The following is a 20,802-nucleotide window of genomic DNA, read 5'->3' on the forward strand; positions in this document are numbered from 1 at the left end:
AAGATTTCCCAGGTGTAGGGCAGACCAGCAACCGGCTATTCACAGCACAAAAGGTCGTGAGCCAAAAGTCATCTGTTGTCATTCCTTTTGTGAGGGTTTTCCGAATTCTTGGTTGTTTCTGGCAAGCAGTTGACACTGGAGAGCAACTGTCACGCCAGAACGATGGATTTCTGGTAAGAGCCAAAGTCTACCTGGGAAGATCTGGAAAAATGTGCTTGCCAGAAATTCCATAATTTCACCAAAAGGCCTTTACGCTGACATTTGAAAGGGTGAGAAAAGGGCTCAGGTGAAACTATAAATGTTGGTATTCATAAGAAAGTGTGTGTGGCTGAGACAGAGCAGTTGGAGAATCTGTTAATTTTCATGGAACAATGGGAAAGGGTAAGGAATCTTATATTGGGTTTCAATTTAGGAGATTGTATTAGGCAAAGGGAACTTGCGATGTTAACACCTGGAATCCCCAGGTACCCTAGAAACAGGGTGAGGACTGGGATATGGAAGGCCTAATATAAGGGGTGACAGGGTCAGTGTATGTCCCCAAATTAGAAGTGAAGTGATGACAAGTGATTTCACCGTGGGGGTTATTACAAAACTTGAGGACCACGGGATCCAGCATCTGTAGGCCATGGTCTCCAAATCCTGATTCGAGAAAGAGGCAAGATGTAGTTAAGCATGTAGTTCAGTTCTCTGATCCTTTACCAGAATGGTCTACTAAAAGTGCGTGTTTGGCAAACTTGTGACGTGTTGATGATTTCATCTCTGAGATGAAGAATGAAATATGACAGCCTATTTAGATAGACTTTTCTCCTAAAAGGAAACATGTATGGTTGCAAGTTCACAGTTTCATATAGAAACGGTATTGGGGCGCCTGGGTGGCTCAGTTGGTTGAGCGGCCGACTCCGGCTCAGGTCATGATCTCGCGGTCTGTGAGTTCGAGCCCCGCGTCGAGCTCTGTGCTGACAGCTCAGAGCCTGGAGCCTGCTTCAGATTCCGTGTCTCCCTCTCTCTCTGGCCCTCCCCGTTCATGCTCTGTCTCTCTCTGTCTCAAAAATAAACGTTAAAAAAAAAAATTAAAAAAAAGAAAAAGAAAAGGTATTGAGACTAACAGTAGAAAGGGGGTGTGAAAAAAAGAGCAAACACCGTGCCCAGATTCTAGTAGGGGGAGCCTGGGTAAGCAGAGAGTGTGGCTCTAGGACAGGATGGGGCTCAGCTCTGGGGTGTAGGAGGCTTCGCTTGGATGGGGTGCACACTGTGGTAAGTTTAGAGACCCCTGGGTAGGACTTCATGGCCAGAAAGGAAAAGGGACCATGGTATAAGAGAGAGAGAGCCCTCAGAAAGGCAGTTTGGTCACATGAAGGAAGGCACTCGGGTACCTCAGAGGCTCCGGGACAGTGACGGAGTGCTCTCCTGGGTGGGAGGTACCCGGAGGGCTCCTGAAGCTGAGGCTTTTCCAACTGGGGCTAGTCAGCACTTAGAAATTGTGTTTAGATGTATGGAAACCAATTTGACAATAAATTATATTAAAAAAAAAAAAAAGGAAATTGTGTTTAGAGGGCAAAGGTTAAGAAAGGAGGGGCATGGTGTAAAGACAACAGCTGACCAGAAATTGCAGGACACGGCTGGGGAGGGATTGGTAAAGAATCAACCCGGAAATGATGGGGACCTTCCAGAAAACATGGCTTTGTCAGCATCTGTTTCTGTGGTCCAGGATCAGGCTTTTCCCTTTGGATCTGCTGAACTCTAAGCCATCCCCAGTCCATCAGGGTCACGACTAACACTGAGAAGTTCCGCTGTGAATATACTGAACGGTGTCCCACGCATGTGCCACTGGCTAAGGCTGTGGATGGGAGCGTCAGCATCGCTTGGCCTGCAGGTAATAAATGCAGATTCCTGACCACCCCCGCCTTCCTTCTGTCCCCAACCACTTCAGAATGGAGGTCCGCCCCCCAGGAATCTGTATTTCAGACATGGTCCTCAGATGATTCTATCCAAAAATAGAGTTTCAGAATCACTAAGCTAAGTAGTCTGCCCCCACCCCTGATGCTCAGGGCCCCCATGGGTATGTGGGTTTACAGCCTGGAGGTTTCTTTTTATCTGCCACAGCTTTGCTGCAGCTGAAGCGACAACAGACAAGATTTCCTATGGAATAGAGCCTTAAAAAAAGTCATAACTTTTCTAATGGTTCGATTTGCAGTGATTTTCAATTCTACACGTTAGAAAACTACAGATGTCCAGGCCCCCAGCCCAGATCAATTAAGTCAGGATGTCGGGGGGGGGGGGGGGTTCCAGGCTTTTTTTTTTTTTTTTTTTTCTGTTTTGTTTTGCCTTTATCTTTCAAAGTGGTTCTGATGTACAGCCAGGGTGGAGAACCGTCCCTGTTTAAACGTTACAAGGACTCTATTCTTCGTGATACCTTTAGGTCAACAAATAACTCCTTTCCGGTTCCTCTCCATCAAAGATACCTCTCTGAATTAGAAAGGATGAAACAAATCTGGTTAAAAGAGAACACTCTATAGAGGTGCCGCACAAAATACATTTGTGTCTCTTGGCCCCAAAAACTTGCTTTCAGGGCGCTGAAAAGATTTGCAGATAAAACTGAGTAGCCATGGGTTCTTCCAGGGCATGGGAAATGAGAACGTCAAAAGACAGGAGTCACAGAAACATCAGCCCAATTGTCCCAAAGGTGACTCACGGACAGTACAAGCCAGTAAGTCCACATCTGTTTCCTGGAAACGTTATAGCATGCTTAATTAAAAAGTTGTGTGACTTTAAAGAGGAATCTGTAAGGAAGAGCAGACCGTTCCTGTTTGGGTAGGTCAGGGAGTGCTGGCGATGGAGGTTGTCCCCACATCTGACAAGATCACACAAAATAACCTCACATGCCATGGGGGAGAGACGTGGACCGAGTTATTACTCAGTTTATGTGAATTTACAGCCTGCTTGAACACATCCAAAGGGACCTTTAGTCCTGTTTCTTTCTTTTTTTTTTTTTTTTAACGTTTATTTATTTTTGAGACAGAGAGAGACAGAGCATGAATGGGGGAAGGTCAGAAAGAGAGGGAGACACAGAATCTGAAACAGGCTCCAGGCTCTGAGCCGTCAGCACAGAGCCCGAAGCGGGGCTCGAACTCACAGACCGCGAGATCATGACCTGAGCCGAAGTCGGCCGCCCAACTGACTGAGCCACAGGCGCCCCTCTAGTCCTGTTTCTAATACTAAGATTCTTTGAAAGCTATAGTTGTGAACCTTCTTTTTATGAAAGTGAATTTAATGGAAGGGATTTTGTCCCAAGTGATGTTATACTCTAACCGAGGAAGATACACGTATATATTCTCAGAATTAGAAAGAATGAAACAAATATGGTTAAAAAGGGGCACCATATAGGTACCTGTACCTGTACAAAATGTAGTTATGTATCTTGGCCATGCATACCCACACACAAACATATTTGGGGACAGGGTTGGAATAGCCCAACTCATATTCTTCCACATTAAACCCATCTAAAACCTCCCCCCCGTAACACTGTGCAAAATAATATGTAACAGACTGTGGCTTATTGGTCTCTTGGTCCAATCTCAGCTGTTGTTTTTCGCCTTTAACTTTGGTGACTCACTTGCACTCCGTTCTTAGTTCTTACGCAGATAATAGAGAACCGTCTTAGCAAGAGCTGCCCTGATTTCACTCCCTTGCAGATGTCCGAGGCTCAGCCTGCTGTCACGCAGTGTGTATCCACACTCTCTGCACAAGTTCACCTCCTAACAAACCACACGGGCTCCAAGCATATTCTGCAAACTTAGCAGAAGACTGCATTTTGGAGATGTTTGCTTCTCAAAGAATCTCCCATCACACACACACACACACACACACACACACACACACACACACAAGCCACAAGGAAGGCTGGGAAATGTCTTTATTTGGGGCAACCGGTAAAAACTGATATTCTATTAAGAGAGGAAGAGAACAGACATTGGAGCACAAGTCGTCTCTCTAGCATATTCCTGGAAAATATAACATTTAAGAAGGGGGGGGGTGGCTCAGGGAGGGAGGCATCCTCACCTCATCCAAAGAGTGACATCTGGCTTAAAGTACCCAAGTCACCATCAAAAAGGCTTGTGCTCTCCCTGGCTTTCCGTTACAGGGAACACCCCTCTGCGACCTTGGGGGCTGCCCTCCTAGGGACCTGGGCCCCAGGGTGTGAGGTGTAAGGTGGCTGTGAAGGAGACCAGAGCTACTGAGCCGCCCCCAATCAGAGCCAGCCCACAGCCTCATTAGCTCATCCCAAGAACCACGGACGAGATTCTGGGCCGGAGCTAATGGTCAGAAACTGGAGGAAGATTCTCCCAGCCACAAAGCTCATTACAAGGAGAAACCCGTTTTCCACACGCACCTCTGCAACACGCGCACAGTCCGCTTTCTCGTCATTCCATGCCTCACCTGGCACCAGAGCATTTTCAGTCAGTTCCCGAGTGCTTCGCTTACACCTTTAGATTTAGCACGTTCTTTCCTTAGTGCTCCCCCCCCCACGCTTTTATCCCTTCAGCCGCGTAGCACAGTTTTCTCGAGCATTTGAGCAAACCCACATATGTTCCCTCCCCCACTCTTCTTGAAACAAAGAGAATGCTGCTATCACAAAAACAAAACAAAAAAAAAATGCTGGAGACGATTCTGTCCTTTAGGCCCGCAGGGTGGATCTCAAGCCATGCATTCTTCTACCTGTGTGGAGCTTTAATTAGTGTAAGTGGGAGGTCTGTGCCGAGCAGATTTTTTTCCCCGTTAATAATGCTATGTCACCCTGAATGCCACTTGCGGTTTGGAAACCGACAGCGCGTGTTATTAGACAACAGCCACTAGTCCTTCCCCGGTGTGAGCATCACCCAGGGGCAGGCCATCTCCGCCGATGGCAGCGAAGCCCTGTATTTGAAGTGCCTTGTGGTTTACACAGCGTCTCACGTGCGTGCGTGTTGTCTCGCGTGGGCCTCAGGCTCACCCCGGTAGTAAATAAGTAACATCATCCCCACTTTGGTGAGGAAAAAAACCGAGCTAGGAATGGTTAAGTGACAGGATGAGCTAAAACTGGCTCCGATCTGTGTTGCTAATGTCAGATGTTCAAGAACTGTCCGTGGCCAAAAGAGAATGAGTATCTATTTTTAACAATGTTCTTTTCTTCCTGCCACAGTCCAACACTGCCCTAAACTTTGATTTGATGGGATTATTTCCCACCGTCCTCTAAGTCAGGCTTTGAAAATTCTTTTCTGCCTCTGGGTCTTGTTTTGCCTGGAGGTGAGGACGACAAGCGCAGATCTTTCTTACATAATCTCCAGGTCTTATATTTTTGTTCTCCACCTGACAATTTGTAAAGTCACTCTGAATCTACCACGGTAAAGGAAAACAGTCTCTCTCACTTCTGCTGTTTAAGAATTCGATATTTAAGAGGTAAGGATTACATATAAATACTGCTTATCCAGAAGCCTTCGGAATATTTCATTTCTAGTAGAAATGCCAGATGTTGTGTAAGCAGCATTATCCCTTACAAAGCAGCCTGAAGGGGAATTTTAAAAATTCTATGAAGGTAACAAGAACTGGGTTTTTTTTTTGTAGGAAGAAGGTAGTTTGCCCAGAAAATACTTAATCAGTTTACAAGACTGTCCGAAAACAGATTTTCTCATGAACATAGCTAAGAGTCCAATCATTGTTTTAAGGATGGTTCCGGATGGAAGTAAATGTTTAGTATTTTAACACATATTGGTGTGTGTCTGGATAAGTTTTTTTTGTTTGTTTTTAAAGAAAAATCACAAGTTTTATAAAATCGAAGAAACTTTAAACCCGTGTCATTTATAATGTAAAATTAATGCATTTGAAACTCAGTGGTTGACTCATGGCTCCCACATCCATTTGCAGTTCTTGTTAGCTCATATGGTTTTCTTTAACAATTAGTGATATCAGCTAAGTGGGACTCTTTCCCACTCCTACCCACAGAGGAAAGTGCTTTTGTGAACGTGTCAGCCCCGCTGTGTCATTACACGCCACCACGGAGGGCACCAGAAGCAGGCTGCCTGTTCATCCTCCATCACCGATGTTGGTACAGCGTCAGGAACCCAATCCAAATCAGACAACCCTAAAATTTCCGCCCGTTTATTCCATGCACATAAGCCACCTTTTTAGCACCAAGAAATTTTGTATCTAGACCAGATCTTTGAAGTCTTCCAGTGCAGCCTCTTTATTTTGGACACGGGGCAACTGAGGCACAGAGCGGTCCAGCCATTTGCCCAACATCACACAGCTCATAGGTGAGCCGAGCTCCCAGGTCTGTGTGGCTCCAAAACCTTTGCTCCTTCTGCCTCACTGCTGATGATTGGGTCCAGGCCCTCTCCACGCCTTTTCCTGCTCAGCTGCCTTGCACTGGTGTCCTGCTAATTAGGAGGCAATGTCACAGACGGCCGGGAAAGCGTTCCAGGCATGGGAAGCCAGCTATCGTATCCCTCCCTGGGTCTCGGCTCCACTGTTTGCCATCAGTGTAGGTTTCTCCAGACCGAGCTGTTCCATCACTTCTTCCTGCAGGTGCTTCCTCAGTACCCTCTCCCGGACGCTTTCCAGTGACACAGTCCCCTGGTCGGTGCCTCTTTTATGTAAATGGGACCTCCCCAAAGTGGGACTCCTCCAACTTGTTCGTCATCCTTGCATTCCCAATGTCCATCAGTTCCACTGCTGTCCGCCTTGTCTCCCAGCCCCCCAAATTCTGTCGCCTTTGCTTCTCCTCCTCCCCTTCCAGCTCCCGGCACTGAAGCAATTTCTGTCCCAGCTCACCCTCTTTCTATTCCCATGACTCAGTATTTTTTTTTTTTACCTTGACTGTGGACATAGTCCTTTAACTGGCTTCCTTGCCCCACGTCTCTCCAGAAATGCTTTCCTAAACTCCGACAGCTACATGAGGTCTGATGGCTGCTGTCCTCACTCCCTGGACAGAGGAGCTGCCCGTCCTGGATTCCACTTCTGCTGTGCCTCTGCCAGCCCTGTGGCTTTCGGTACATGATTTATACCTTCGGCCCCAGTTTCTTCACTTACAAAATGAAGATATTGAACAAGACAGTCTCTAAAGAGATGCCTCTGGTTCTGAGCTGTTAGGTCTCCCCCCTCTGGTCTGCCCACCAGACTGCTTCCAAAAAAATCTTTCTAAAACACTGATTTTTTCCCCCCCGTAACATCCTTCAGTTGTCCCTCTTTTCACATAAATGCCAATCTCCAGGGGCGCCTGGGTGGCGCAGTCGGTTAAACGTCCGACTTCAGCCAGGTCACGATCTCGCGGTCCGGGAGTTCGAGCCCCGCGTCAGGCTCTGGGCTGATGGCTCGGAGCCTGGAGCCTGTTTCCGATTCTGTGTCTCCCTCTCTCTCTGCCCCTCCCCTGTTCATGCTCTGTCTCTCTCTGTCCCAAAAATAAATAAACGTTGAAAAAAAAAAATCTTTAAAAAAAAAATAATAATAAATAAATAAATAAATGCCAATCTCCATAGCCTGGCATTATGGATGCCCTACAGGTTGGTGCCGAACCACCCCCCGCCTTGCCTTATTGTTCCCCACACTCAAGCCAAACTCAGCTACTTGCTTTTGGTCACACTCGTGCCACACTCCCACCTCTTTGCTCTTATAGCACCGAGCACCGTCTGCCTTGTGCCATAAGCTTGCTGGCAGGGGCCACACCTTCTCCACCCTTGTCTCTCGCACAACACCAGGCACGGAATAGGCACTGAATAAGCAGTTCTCGAACGAATTGATTCAGCCCAAAAATTGCACTAACATTTTTTGGCCATCATATCATATCCTTGATTCCTACTGGGCTTCTGGTCAAAATCCTTAAGCTTTTAAAAAATATAATCTTTAGTTGAGTCTTCTTTTGTCCTTTCCTTTTGCCCACCCTTTGAGCTGATATTCAGAACTTCATCTGTTAGTTTAATTTTCGTCCATTGTACTTGTCTTTACAAATGTTTTGTTGTTGTTGTTCTTGATTCTCTTATCTAGTTTATTGGTTTCCCATTATGTTAGCCACAGGTACAATGGGTATACTGACCGTTCCACTGAAGTTACTGATAGTAATGTTGAACAGGAGAAAGACGGGTATGGCAACTCATTCTCTAGCTTGACAATGACCTCTTATCTAGCAGTTTTGGGATATGGTTGTTTAAACACATACGACTAGTTGCTCATTTTATTATAAGTCATTGCGTATAGAGACAATGAAGAATAACCTATACATTCATTCAACTCATTTATTAGTGATTTATTATATTTTAGTACTCATTTTATTTACTTCATTTTAATTACTCGTATTTATTAACTCAGTCATCACATGACATCACATGAGCCTGGGTGTTAGGCTTCGTGTAATATAAAACAATGATGAAGATTTGGCCCCTGTCCTCTTTGAGCTGCAGAGAGCAAGTAGGACTCCTCCACAGACCAGTGTAGTCCAAGGTAGAATGGGGGTAGGTCAAAGGGCTTTGAGAGTCAAAGGGTGGAAAGGCACGTGTCTGCCTGGATGAAGACTTCCAGAATGAGTAGGACTGTCGTCAGTGAGGACGAGGATATTAAGTGCAGGCTAAGCTGCTGTACCAAAGAGGTCCACCAGACAGAGGCTTTTCTTCACTGGTAGTTCATTTCTCCCTCAACAGTCAAGGTAGGTGATCCGAGTCTCTCTGCTCTGTCCTCAATATGAGGTTTCCACTTGTGTGTTCAAAGTGACCGCTCCAGTCCTCCCCATTGCCAGCCAGGGAGGCAGGGAGATAGAGGCCAAGATGAACCACTCAGTCGTTTTAAGGATATAACTGGGAAGTTGCTTATGTTGCTTGTATCCATGTCGTGTTGGCCGGTGCATAGTCCCATGACCACCCCCAGTGGAAAAGGAGTCTGGGAAATGTAGTTTTTCACTGGGTAGCCCCATGCCCAGCCAAAACTATTACTTTTGAAGGAGAAAACAGATTCGGGGAAGGCAATTAACAGTCTGCCACAGGGAGAAAGAGAAGGATTCCATGTGAGGAGAAAAACTGTGAAAGAGAGAGCCGGTGGATTAAATTCTCAGCTGACTGGAAGCAATCGGGGACATAGATTTGGATTTAGTAGAAAAGAAGTGAAAACTTAAAGAAGAAATGCACTGTCTGGAGAGCTAGAATTCTTCACCTCTGAAAAAACAGTCAAGAAAAATGGTAAGAAGAATTTACACTCAAAGGGAGGAGGTACAAAAGGTCAGCCTTTCTGACTGGTGGCTGTGTGATTGGAGGTGGGGTGGAGAGGAGACTCGCAGCCTAGAAACTGTTCAGAAGACGACAATACTAGCCCAGACATGAGGAAATAAGGGTGGGAGCAGAAAGAGTGGACTGGAAGGAACGAAGTAAGAGAGAAAAACAGCTTGGTTGTCCACATGTGTGCCTCCCGGCAGGCAGCTTGGGGACAGGGAAGGGCAGAGCTGGAGGGCACCAGAGCCTGGCCTCCTGAGGGGTTCAGAATGGGGGGGAGGGGGCCTCCAGAAAGCTCTGCCTTTGCCGTGGTCGGGCACGGGCTTTGCTGCATCTTCCCAAGCCCAACGAATAGAACCCGGTTCTTTCTGGGTAAAACAAAGAACATCACAAGAAGCTCTGTTCCTGAGAAGGCGTTTTGTTCAGGAGCAAGTGCTTTTTCTCCATCCGTCCCGATTTTCATTTCTGTTTACGTTCAGTAAGAGCATTACTGAATGTTAAAATAACGTGGCCTGTTTTCCCCTGCCCCTTCCTCGGTCACCAGAGGTAGGTAATCTGTTCTGGAAATGCACCTGTTCTCTGGATTTATATGGGCTCTGATAGGACATGTTTGTGTAACAACAAAAATCATTCCCTTTGGCAGATACCTTGATGCCCTGTGTTCTGTTCACGAGGGATATTTCGCATCTGTTCAGTAGTAGCATTTCCCCCACTAACCAGATTCCCTAGGGTGGCCAGGTTGTATTCCAAATCAAGGAAATCAGAGCTTGTCACTCCTAACGGTTGGTCAGGGCCATGTCTAAAGGGTCGGAGCCCTAGATGGAAGTACGCAAGCAACCCCTGCAGATCCCCAAGAGAGGAGAGGCAGACAGTTGGCAAGGGCCTCCAGCGAAGGTCCTTCTTCCCCTCTCTGTCTAAGACATTCCCGTCTGGAAGGCAAGGACATGCATAATGTCGGCGCAATCGTAGCAGCTTCGTTGTACTGAGCACCTGCTTTGTGCCAAGCGGTGGCCTGGGGACTTAGGTGCATGATCTCATTTGTCCCTCATGATCGTCCTACGTGTCAGGTTCTCTCTACCTCCCTTTTTAAAGAAGAGGGATCAGAAAGGTCAAGTGACTTGAGCAAGGTCACATAGGATTCGAACCTCACTCTGCTGGATTCCAGAGTCCAAGCTCTTAATTACTATACTGAACTGCCTAGATGGAGTATGTATTCTGATGCTGTATTGGCTGTTTCTCTGCCTCTTGGGCATTGTCAGCCGGGACGATGATGCCACACAGGGGGAAGGTTTCCAGGAGGAGATCGGGAAGAACAGGAGCAGGCAGAGCCTGAACCTGGGCCTTGGAGGGAGGTGCAGGGGACAGAAGAGAGCTTAGCTGAGGGAGCACATGGGTCAGGTGGGCAGATTCACTCCCAGGGAAGTTGGGTGGCATGGGGGTGAAGAGCACAGGTTCTGAAAGCAGGGCGCCTGAGTTCACCCTTGCTGTGTGGCCTTGGCCAAGGTAGTCACCCTTTCTGTGCCTCAGTTTTCCCCTCTGTAAAATGAGTATAAGAATAGTATCCATCTCATAGGATTGTCATGAGGATTCGGCAAGGGAATATATCTGAGACAGAGGCTGTTGCCCCCGCATACCCCTCTTTCTTCTTTTTCCGTAGTAATGACTCCCAGTTTTGAGCTAGGCATGTGGCCTCCCAGAATAAAGACTATACTTTCCAGCCTCCTTTGCAACTCTATCTGGCCTTATACGTATGGCCAATGAGATACAAGCAGATGTTATGTGGCCACTACCCGGAGAGGCCAGCTGGTATCTACTCTTTACTCCCTTTTTCTTTTTTGTCCTTCTTCCAATCTGCTGCCTGGAATGGTGGATGTGATGTCTAGCATTCTGCCTGCCATGTCGAGAATGAGGCCAAGAGTCTTTTTTTTTTTTTTTTAAGTTTATTTATTTTGAGAGAGTGTCAGTGGGGGAGGGGTAGAGAGAGCGAAGAGAGAGAGAGAATCCCAAGCAGGCTCTGCGCTGTGAGCACAGAGCCTGACACGGGGCTCAAACTCACGAGCCATGAGAGCAAGACCTGAGCTGAAGTCAAGAGTCGAACGTTCGACTGACTGAGCCCCCCCAGGCACCCCTGAGGCCAATACTCTTAAGGATGATGGAGCTGTGAGCTGGATGGAGCCTGTGTCCCTGAAGAGATCATGAACAGAGCCACTAGACCAGTCGTTGGCCACCTACTTCTGTACTTTTACAGGAGAGAGAAACAACTATCTTAGGTAAGCCACTATTTTGGGGGACCCTGATTACTCTTGGTTGAATCTACTCTTAACCTGTACAACAGGAAAAACACTTAAGTGATATCATAGTAAGCAATTCAACAACTGTTGGGTAAGCGTTATTATTATTGTTATTTTGCATTAAATAATGGATGAGGAGGCTAAATCACAGTTGACCTGGAACAACAGGGGTTTGAACTACACAGGTCCCCTTGCATGTGGATGTTTTTCAATAAATACAGGGCAGTACTGTAAATGTGCTTTCTCTTCCTTATGATTTTCTTAATAACATTTTCCTTTCTCAAGGTTACTTTATTGTAAGAATACGGTTTACAATACACGTGACATAGAAAATAGGTGCTAGTCGACGGTTTCTTTCACAGGTAAGCCTTCTGGCCAACAATAGGCTATTAGTAGCTACGTTTTTAGGGGATCAAAAGTTATACACGGATTTTTGACTGCACAGGGCGATCAGCACACCTGACCCCCCATTGTTCAAGGGTCAGCTGTAAAAGAGAGCTATGGAAAGCAGAGGAGAGAATTGTATCAGAACGCCAGGTTGAGGCTGGTTATTAAAACTTAGCTCTGAGTTGCCTGGCTGCTTCTACTTTGAAATAAAGAGAAGCCTTCTCAGCCTTTTGAGCAGAGGTTTCCTGTGGTGCAGGGGGTTTTGTAAGGCAGTTGAGTCTTGCACTCCTGGATGGGGAAGAAATAAGTTCATTAAGGAAGCCATTGCAGGAACCCAGGTAGGAAGTGTTAAAGGATGATGGCAGTGGAAAGGGAGTCAGGGAACAGATATGGAAGAGAATTCAAAGGAGCTAAAGAGGACTTGACAAGAAATAACTATGGGGATAAAGGAAATGCAGATGTCAGATATTACTGAAGCTTCACATCCAAGCAATTATAGTAGTTGCTTCCTTCAGATGTCTGCTACTAAAATGCTGTGTAACAAACAATGCCATAATCTCAGTGCATTAGAACAATAGGCATTTACTTATTGCTTCTGGGCGTGCAGGGGGCTATGACTCTCCTGGGTGAATGAAACTAGCGAAGTGTGGCTCCAAGCTGCCAGTTGTATTCAGGTCTGTTCCAAGTGTCTCCTCATTCCGAGAGGCTATCCAGGCAACTTCATCTTGTGACAGGTGGCAGAAATGCAAGAGACTAAGCCAAGCCATGAGGGCATATTTAAAACCCCTGCTCACATCACTTCCACTAATTTCTATTAGCCAAAGCAAGTCATGTGGCTAAGTCCAAAGACAATGGGGCACAGAACTATCAGTCAACTCTTCTGGTGCTGGAAGGGTCACATGATGGGAGGAACAAAGACTAGGGACCAATAACCCAATCTGCCATCACAACTAAAATAAGAGTGATACCCCGACATGGAAATTCGCAGTAGGGCATTAGGTTTCTTACCACAAGGCACACCTGTGCTATGACAGGCATCTGACCAGCCGATGGGTTGTTTCCCCCTGCATTTTTCATCTTTCCCTCGTCCCCTCACACACTATAGATAGGGTCCTGCTGTCTGTCCTACAGTCGCTCCTGAGATCAGCCTTGCAACGGACATTAGTGGCTCGGCCATCATAACAGCTATCAATATTGGACCTGCTACTAGAAATAAAAGACTAGAAGAAAATAGGCCAAGAAGGTATTACTATGGTGGGACTCCTGGCTATTTTAGGTCTTTGCGGATTTTCCAAACCTTCTTCGATGACCGTATACAAATTTTATAATTTCAAGAATTCTTTTAAATGATTTTTGAAAAAAAAAAATATCTTGTCATCGGCTCAATTCTATTGCCATCCTTTGCCAGTAAATATCTAAAGAAAAAGCCTATGGGAAGCATTAGCACAGTGCACCTGCCAAGCCAGGCCTTCCTTGTAGGAACACACTCATCAACTAACACGAAGGTAGTCAGTGTCATTCTAATACTAATTTCTCAGACATGGTTTGAGCATTCTCCTCACCCCCTAAATTTGGGGGCGGTGGGCAGGGAGATTTTTAGATGGAATCCAAAAGAGCCAACAGAGAGTTTCCTCTTTTTTTGCCTCTCTTTCTTCCTTTAGTTGCTGTTTTGGCCGTCTCAGGACAAAGTCAGGCAGGAAGTCGGCACAAGATACCTACCAGCTATGGACTTTGTCAGTTTTCCAAATGCTCTTCTGCCCCAGGGATGCACAGACCCTCAGGCAAAACCACCCCTGCAAAGAATGCTCTGCTGGGATCACTTCCGCCAGCCAAAGCCCCATTCTCTCAGGCACAGGGGAGCAGGTTTTGACTCAAAGGAGCACCGGAGCCACTGACATAAACCCTGCTGTGACCTTGCCCCCACCCACCACCCTCTCCTTTCTCATAACTAACCTCCCATAAGACTCCCAGAGCCATTGACCTCCTCTTCCTCACTTCTCCGCAGGCAGCCTGGCTTATTCCTCCCACCTCTCCCTCTAGGGATCCTACCCTATGGGTCATCAACAAACTTCTTGTCAAGTTCAAAGGCCAGTGCCCTTGGCCCCTTGGCTGTACGTGAAATCCTCAACTGTTCATTCTTCAAACTTTTCTTCCCTTGGTTTCTATGAAATCAAGCCTCTCCTAGTTCTCCTGGTCTCTCTCTGAACATTCAAGTTCTTGTTTCTTCCTCCTCGCAGCCTTTGCTTGTTGTCCGGGACGTCGCCCTCCGCCCACCGGTGTTCTCTCCCCCACACCCTCTCGCCACTGATTCTTAGTGTCAGGCATGATTTCCATGATCTACGTGCCGATAACTCCAGCCCAGACGTTTCCCCTCTGACTTCTATTTCCTGGAGGTGCTGGTCCTCACATGGGTGTCGTGTGGGCCTGAGATCCACCAGGTCCAGGGCTGAATTCATCTCCCCATCAGGGCTCTTTGGCTGCAAGCAACAGGGACTGACCCTGACTTGCCAGTGCACGGAAGAGACTAATTGGAAGGATTGCAAGATGGTTCCTAGAATCAAGGGAATCACTGGACAGCCTGGCGTCTGGTAGCCTGAACAAGGCCACTGCCCAGATTCAAGTTCCCGGGAGCAAATTTGACACACCCAGCTCAGATCATGGCCCCACTCCTTGGGGTCTGTAATCAAAATAAAGAGGAATGAGAGACGCAAAAGGTCTCAGACAAGACAGCAGCCACCAAGCCTTCCAAGTTTGTTTTTCTTCTGGACCAGAAGGGAGTCTCTCTCTCTGTCTCTCTCTGTCTCTCCCTCCCTCCCTCTCTCCCCCCTTCCCCCAACTCAGGTATCTCAACGCCAGTCAGTCATTACATTCTGAGATTTTTAAAGTAGTTCTCCAAACGATGGCCTTCTCCATCCCTTGGACCTCTGACCTCCTTTGGAGTCTTATGATCTCTTGGCTTGATGACTACTGGTGGCCTCCTAAAAAGTCTCTGCTCCCTCTCTTGTCCACCTCAAGTTTGTCCTCCACGTGATAGCCAGAGTGATCTATCTAAATCCAGAGCTAGCCACGTGACTCCCCTGTTTGAGCTCCTTAACCTAGAGGGTGAGCTATGGGACTGGCAGCCTACATTTCTTGTTACCAAATAAAATTCTGCGGGGACCTGGCCCCTACCCACAACCCCTTCGCTGCAACCTGGTTTTTGTCTGTTTGTCTGTCTGTCTGTTTTTGCTTCTGGCACTCCCTCTTCCTGCGTGGCTTTCTTCTCCCCCTACCACCGTACCCCAACCTGGCCGTTACCAGTTTATCTTTAAAAATCGAATGAGGCTTCACGTCCTCAAGGCTGCCCTCCCTAAGCCTTTCCTGACATTTCATGAGGGGTTGAGGATCCCTCCTGAGTGTTTCCATAATGCCCTGAGCATATCTCTATGATCACCACACACAACCCACTGTTTGAGGAGTATCTGTTCAGGTGCCTATCTCTCCTACTATCTACACATTCTTGAAAAGCAGGGATAAGACAAGGCATACATACAGTAGGTGCTTAATAAACGGTGGGGTTTTTTTTTTTTTGAATGGTCACTGACTTTGGTAAATCATGTAACATCTTCTGAGTTTCAGCTTCCTCACTGCAAAAAGGAGATAGGTCGACCTCTCCCGTGTTGTGCGATTAAGTGAGATGATATAAATGGAACGCCTTGCATGGTGCCTGGCACGTGGTAAGTACTCAATTAAAAGTCACTTTCCAGGGGCGCCTGGGTGGCGCAGTCGGTTAAGCGTCCGACTTCAGCCAGGTCACGATCTCGCGGTCCGCGAGTTCGAGCCCCGCGTCGGGCTCTGGGCTGATGGCTCGGAGCCTGGAGCCTGTTTCCGATTCTGTGTCTCCCTCTCTCTCTGCCCCTCCCCCGTTCATGCTCTGTCTCTCTCTGTCCCAAAAATAAATAAAAGTTGAAAAAAAAAAAAAAGTCACTTTCCTCACAGCCAAAAGCCCCTTTTCCCTCACCAGTAGAAGAGAAAAGAATGCTTAGTGCCCTCTGCTTAACAGTGCGTTTCCTCTACTGGAGTGTAAGCTGTATGAGAAAATGAGGCCAGGCCTATATTATTAATTGCTAAATCTTTTGCAGGTGGCAGGTGCTCAATCAATATTTTTAGGATAAATGAGTAATCATTATCTGTGCTTATCTGACCCTGCATTTGTGCCTTCAATGAACTTAACGTTTTGTTTCCTTTTCCCATTTAAAAAAAACAAAAAAACCCCACCATCTTCAATTTCTTTAGTAGGCACGGTTTCCTGTTGCAAACCAGCCAAGGCTTGGGGAAGAAGAGTCACCCCACCCAGGCCCGCGCCACAGTCTGGGCTTTTGCGAGCCACGCTGTAGCCCTGGGCAGGGTGACTGCAAATGCCCTGGGGAGGGGCACTGACACCCCTTCACCTGCTGACTGGCTTGGAGCACATGCTGGCTCACTGACGCCTACTGGCCCATTTAATACCCCTAACAGTTGTGGGTGGGAGGTACCCTCCTCCCGCTGTATCAGGCAGGCTCCCAGAAGGGACCGGTTAGTGTTCTCAAGCCGGGGAACTGAGAAGAGTTTAATGAAAGGAATTTTGTAAAAGGGTGAGCAGGGTTTAAGGAGTCGGCAGGGAATAGGGTAAGTACCCCAGGGCTGGCAGCGGCAGAGTCCTTATCACCCCCCAAAATAAGAGGAGCAGCCAACCCACAGCATCCCAGGAGGGAGGGAGCCAGGACCATAAATACCCTGGCCTCTGCTTCTGCCTGCAGGGTGGGTGGTGGCGGGGGAGAGGGGGGTGATCCCCGGTGCCAAATGCACCCCGGCCGGTCGGAGGGGTGGGCTTTCCAGGCCCCGGGTAGGATGAGAAGAGTCAGGAGTGACCATTGTAACTAGGCTAGCCAGCACTAGGTGAGGCAACCCCTGCTGTCTAGCTTTTAACCTGCCCACTCTGCTCCTCTGTCTCTGAGACAGCGGCATGTGACTCCATTTGTCTGGCCTCCCATGCCCACTAATTGTGCTTCCATTGAGACTAGGGCAGATGGCAGCACTCTGGGCTGTTCTGGAAGCTTCCGCGAGGACCCTAAGAGATAGTCATGTCAGCGTGGGACAAATGGGGAACTCCCAGATGAGGAAGGAAGGCAGTCCAGTCTTTATAAACACATACACATACCACACACACACACACACACACACACACCCCATGCTGCTCTGTGAACACGCACACACACACACACACACACACACACACACATCCCATGCTACTCTATGAATATACACATGCACACACACACCCAGGCTGCTTTGTGAACACACCCACATACATACACACACCGCCCCCATGCTGTTCTGTGAACCCCTAGGAAACCACCTGGTAACTCAACTCCAGGAGCATGGAGAATGCATCAGTGGACCCACCCCAGCACAGGCCCCTGCGGCAGTTAAGATCCTGGCTTGGGAATCAGACTCCCCAGGACTTGAATCCTGACTCTACCACCAGCTATGTGAATTTGGGCCTCATTTGTGAAACGGAAGCCGTCATACCAGTAGGGGTGTTGTGAGGATTTAAATGCAACAGGCAATTTGCTTTGCACTCATTAAATGTTATCTACAAACCCCATCACGGTCATTTCTGCAGCTTTGCACTACCGTAACTTTCGACCTAATTGCTGACTCATTCCAACTTTCAGAACCCTTTAAGAATGAATACTTCTTCAACTAAGGAAAAGGATGATGATATCTGGTAGGGAATTTTCAAGCATGACTGTGACACAAACCCAGTGGGCATGGCCACGCAAATATTACCGTGCCTCTTTTAAAGATGGAGAGAGCAACTAGCATCCAAGGAGACTAAGTGACTTGTTCAAGGTCACACAGGCAGTAACTGGCTGAGTCAGGGGCATCCCACTAAGGAGGCAGCACCTGCCAGCCGGCCTCCGCGGAGGCAGGTCTTCGCCCCCCAGAAGGGGCCGCCCTGCGCTCCCACGTTGGCTGTGGGAGGCCGGATCGCTTAACAATATGTGTTTCCCCAAACTGTCATTATGTCCTTGTCGGCAACAAGGAAAATGTGAGCCACTTCCTCCAGCTGTGCCTGCGAGCAGGGGAGTGGCGAGGGCCCGCGGTTGGGTTGGCCTGTCCTCCGGGCACCGCCCTGCGGTCTTCCAGGCCCCAGACCGCCTCTCGAGCTTCTGGCTGCCGGCAGCGTGTCGGCTTCCCCGGGGCTGTCGCTGTGGTCAGGGACAGCGAGAGGAACCTGGCCCAAGGCTCCACGTACTGGAGGTGGACGCCTGACGGCGAGAAGCCCATGTCTGAAAGCACGGCGTGCATTAGCATCCTCTCCTTCAGAGAGAGCTATTTTTGTCTTTCATCTCCAGAAACCGCGTTCCAAGATCAGGGAGGCAAGTGTCAGAAGGAGAAAACGGCCAGCGTCTCGAGCTCAGAAGAGAACAAGCCCCTGCTATTTCCTCCACGACAACGACGGCAACAGTTGCCCCGGCCGCGACGGAGCTGGCTTCCCCTGCCCTTGGGTACCACACGACGTCCCGCACCCCCGTCATCTTTCTGTGGGATTTCTCTCCACACGCTCCACGGAGGAACCGGGTTCGTTGCCATGGTTACTAGCAAGTCACGTGGCAGCCTGGCTACCTAGCGGTGTAGGAGAACAGTGGGAGCCGAGGAGCCGGGGGAGGGGGGGGGAAGCATCCCTCCCCCACATCGGTGGCTTTTTCTTAGCCGACCCGCACGGCCCCAGAAGTCTTCCTCATTTCTGACCTGCCCAGCTCTGGGGTGAAGGGCCAGCCTTTCTTTGAGCAGCAGTATTTCCCTTTCATAATGGGATCAGCACAAGCCTCCTTCAAGGGCTTCTCCTTCTGGTCCAGGAGCCCCTCTGCCCCTCCCCAACGCCTCCTTTCCCTGACTCCTCACTCACACACACACACACACACACACGCGCGGGTGCTGTAATTAAATAGCTGTGTTGAGTGGGAACGGGTGGAACATGCAGCCTACACCCCTTGAATAAGCTCTTTTTAAAAAAATCTGAGGATGGCATGAGTCAGGGAATTTCGAAGCTGTGATACAATCAGGACAGCGATGCCTCCAGGGGGTGGTGGCAGGGAGCATGGACTCACCCGGATCGTCCACACACCAGGCAGGGTCTGCTTTCCCAGCCACGGCCGTGAAGGGGGTCCGCAGAGCCTCAGACTTGGAGTCATGGAAGTGGGTATATTCCGCCAGTCTCTGCTGTGGTGGGGCAGTCCTGGCGCCTGGCCATTGCCTTCCGGGGCAGAGGAGGTCTGAGGCCTGGAGGAAGCTCTCCAAAAACAAAGCTCTCTGCCTCCTCCCCCCACCCCCTCCTTCCCCACAGAACCAGGCCACGTTAGCAAGTTAGCGCGAGCCCGTGCTCTGAGAAGTTGGTCAGTGAGTGGGTGCACCTTAGCAACAGCACGGGCTGCGAGCGCACGTCTTTCTTTCCCTGACGGTCACAGTTGCCTACTTCTTTAGGTTCAGGTTACATCGCATCTTGTCAATTCCACCAGACTGGCTGGCGTGCTTTCTTTCCCCGAGGCGAAAACAAAGTCTAGATGATGGAAACAGACCCGGAAGAGTCGGCAGGCAGCAAAAGGCAAGGCCTGGGAGGGAGGCTGGCCCAACTGTGCTAGGTTGGTTCCGAGGACTCGCTTCGGGACCCCTGCCTCAAAGAGCAAAGTGTATTCCGGGAGAAGAAGCAGACAGCTTCCCGCACGTCACTAACCTTACGGAGCACCGCAGGGCAAAGACCGAGGAGACCAAAAGTAAGGGGGCAGGGATGCAGCCCAAAGGGGTGTGAGACTCTATCCAATGGGGTACAAAATGCAGAACTTTTTTTTTATTTTGAATCTGCTTTGGTACATGTATCATAACGTACATAATTGTGTCCAGTAGGATCAGTTTGGGCTGAGATTAAGAAAGAAGAGCATAGGGGCGCCTGGGTGGCGCAGTCGGTTAAGCGTCCGACTTCAGCCAGGTCACGATCTCGCGGTCCGTGAGTTCGAGCCCCGCGTCGGGCTCTGGGCTGATGGCTCGGAGCCTGGAGCCTGTTTCCGATTCTGTGTCTCCCTCTCTCTCTGCCCCTCCCCCGTTCATGCTCTGTCTCTCTCTGTCCCAAAAATAAATAAACGTTGAAAAAAAAATTTTTTTTTTTTAAAATAAAAAAAAAAAAAAAAAGAAAGAAGAGCATAGCCAAAACGACAGGAGCTTCAGCAGGAGACAAGTTAATTTGCCCCTCAGGTAAATGGGCTCCGGAGGCAGGCCGCTCGGCTGGTGAGCTGTCTTTCCTGGTTGCTCCAACATTCTCAACAGGCAGCTGCCACTTCACTATCCAAGGCTGTTGCTCATGGCCAAGCCGTCCTGTTCACGTTCTAGGCGGCAAGGAGAAAGGAAGGAAGAATCACATGTGCCTCCCGTGAGGACACTTCCTGGAAACTGTACTGTCCGCATTTAGCATGTACCTAGCATTTTGTCACATGACTTTGCGAGCTGCAAAGGATCCTACGAAACGTCGTCTATTAGGGAATGCTAAACGTGCCTATCGGGGAATGTTATTGAAGGAAGCATGGACAGTGGGGTGCCATCCGCACGGGTGTATACTTACAAAAAATAAATGCATCTGTTAGGGGCATAATCAAAACCGTGGCCTTTGGGGTAGAGTTCAAAGACCACTGCTATGGATTATATACCCTAGAAGTACATATAACTGATTGAAGGAAGGAGTGAGGGATTTTTTTCCCCACCACCTTGCATCCATCCATCCTTCTCCTGGTAAAGCGGTAAGGTGCGTTTTGTGTGTGGGCTCATCTCTCCCCCATTCTCAGCCATGCCGTTGTGAGGGGGCCCTAATTCGCCTTGGCTCA

At 48.6% G+C, this 20,802-nt stretch overlaps 1 long non-coding RNA gene across 3 annotated transcripts in view; it reads left to right on the forward strand.

Annotated features, from left to right (window-relative positions):
* The first annotated feature begins 1,023 nt into the window (after window positions 1-1,023).
* LOC124518993 (uncharacterized) overlaps window positions 1,024-20,802 on the forward strand; it is a 33,782-nt gene continuing 14,003 nt past the window's right edge. For 2 of the 3 annotated variants that reach the window (XR_006963965.1, XR_006963964.1), the window contains exons 1-5: window positions 1,024-1,873; window positions 2,620-2,707; window positions 11,350-15,621; window positions 18,286-18,511; window positions 19,415-19,704. This is a non-coding gene — a long non-coding RNA (uncharacterized LOC124518993). The remainder of the gene's footprint in view (window positions 1,874-2,619; window positions 2,708-11,349; window positions 15,622-18,285; window positions 18,512-19,414; window positions 19,705-20,802) is intronic. The other variant, XR_006963963.1, reaches the window with a different exon arrangement.

This window comes from Lynx rufus, unplaced genomic scaffold, assembly GCF_022079265.1.
Source record: "Lynx rufus isolate CCGP_SWC_20201006 ecotype Redwood Valley unplaced genomic scaffold, mLynRuf1.p SCAF_26, whole genome shotgun sequence".
Taxonomy (NCBI): Eukaryota; Metazoa; Chordata; class Mammalia; order Carnivora; family Felidae; genus Lynx; species Lynx rufus.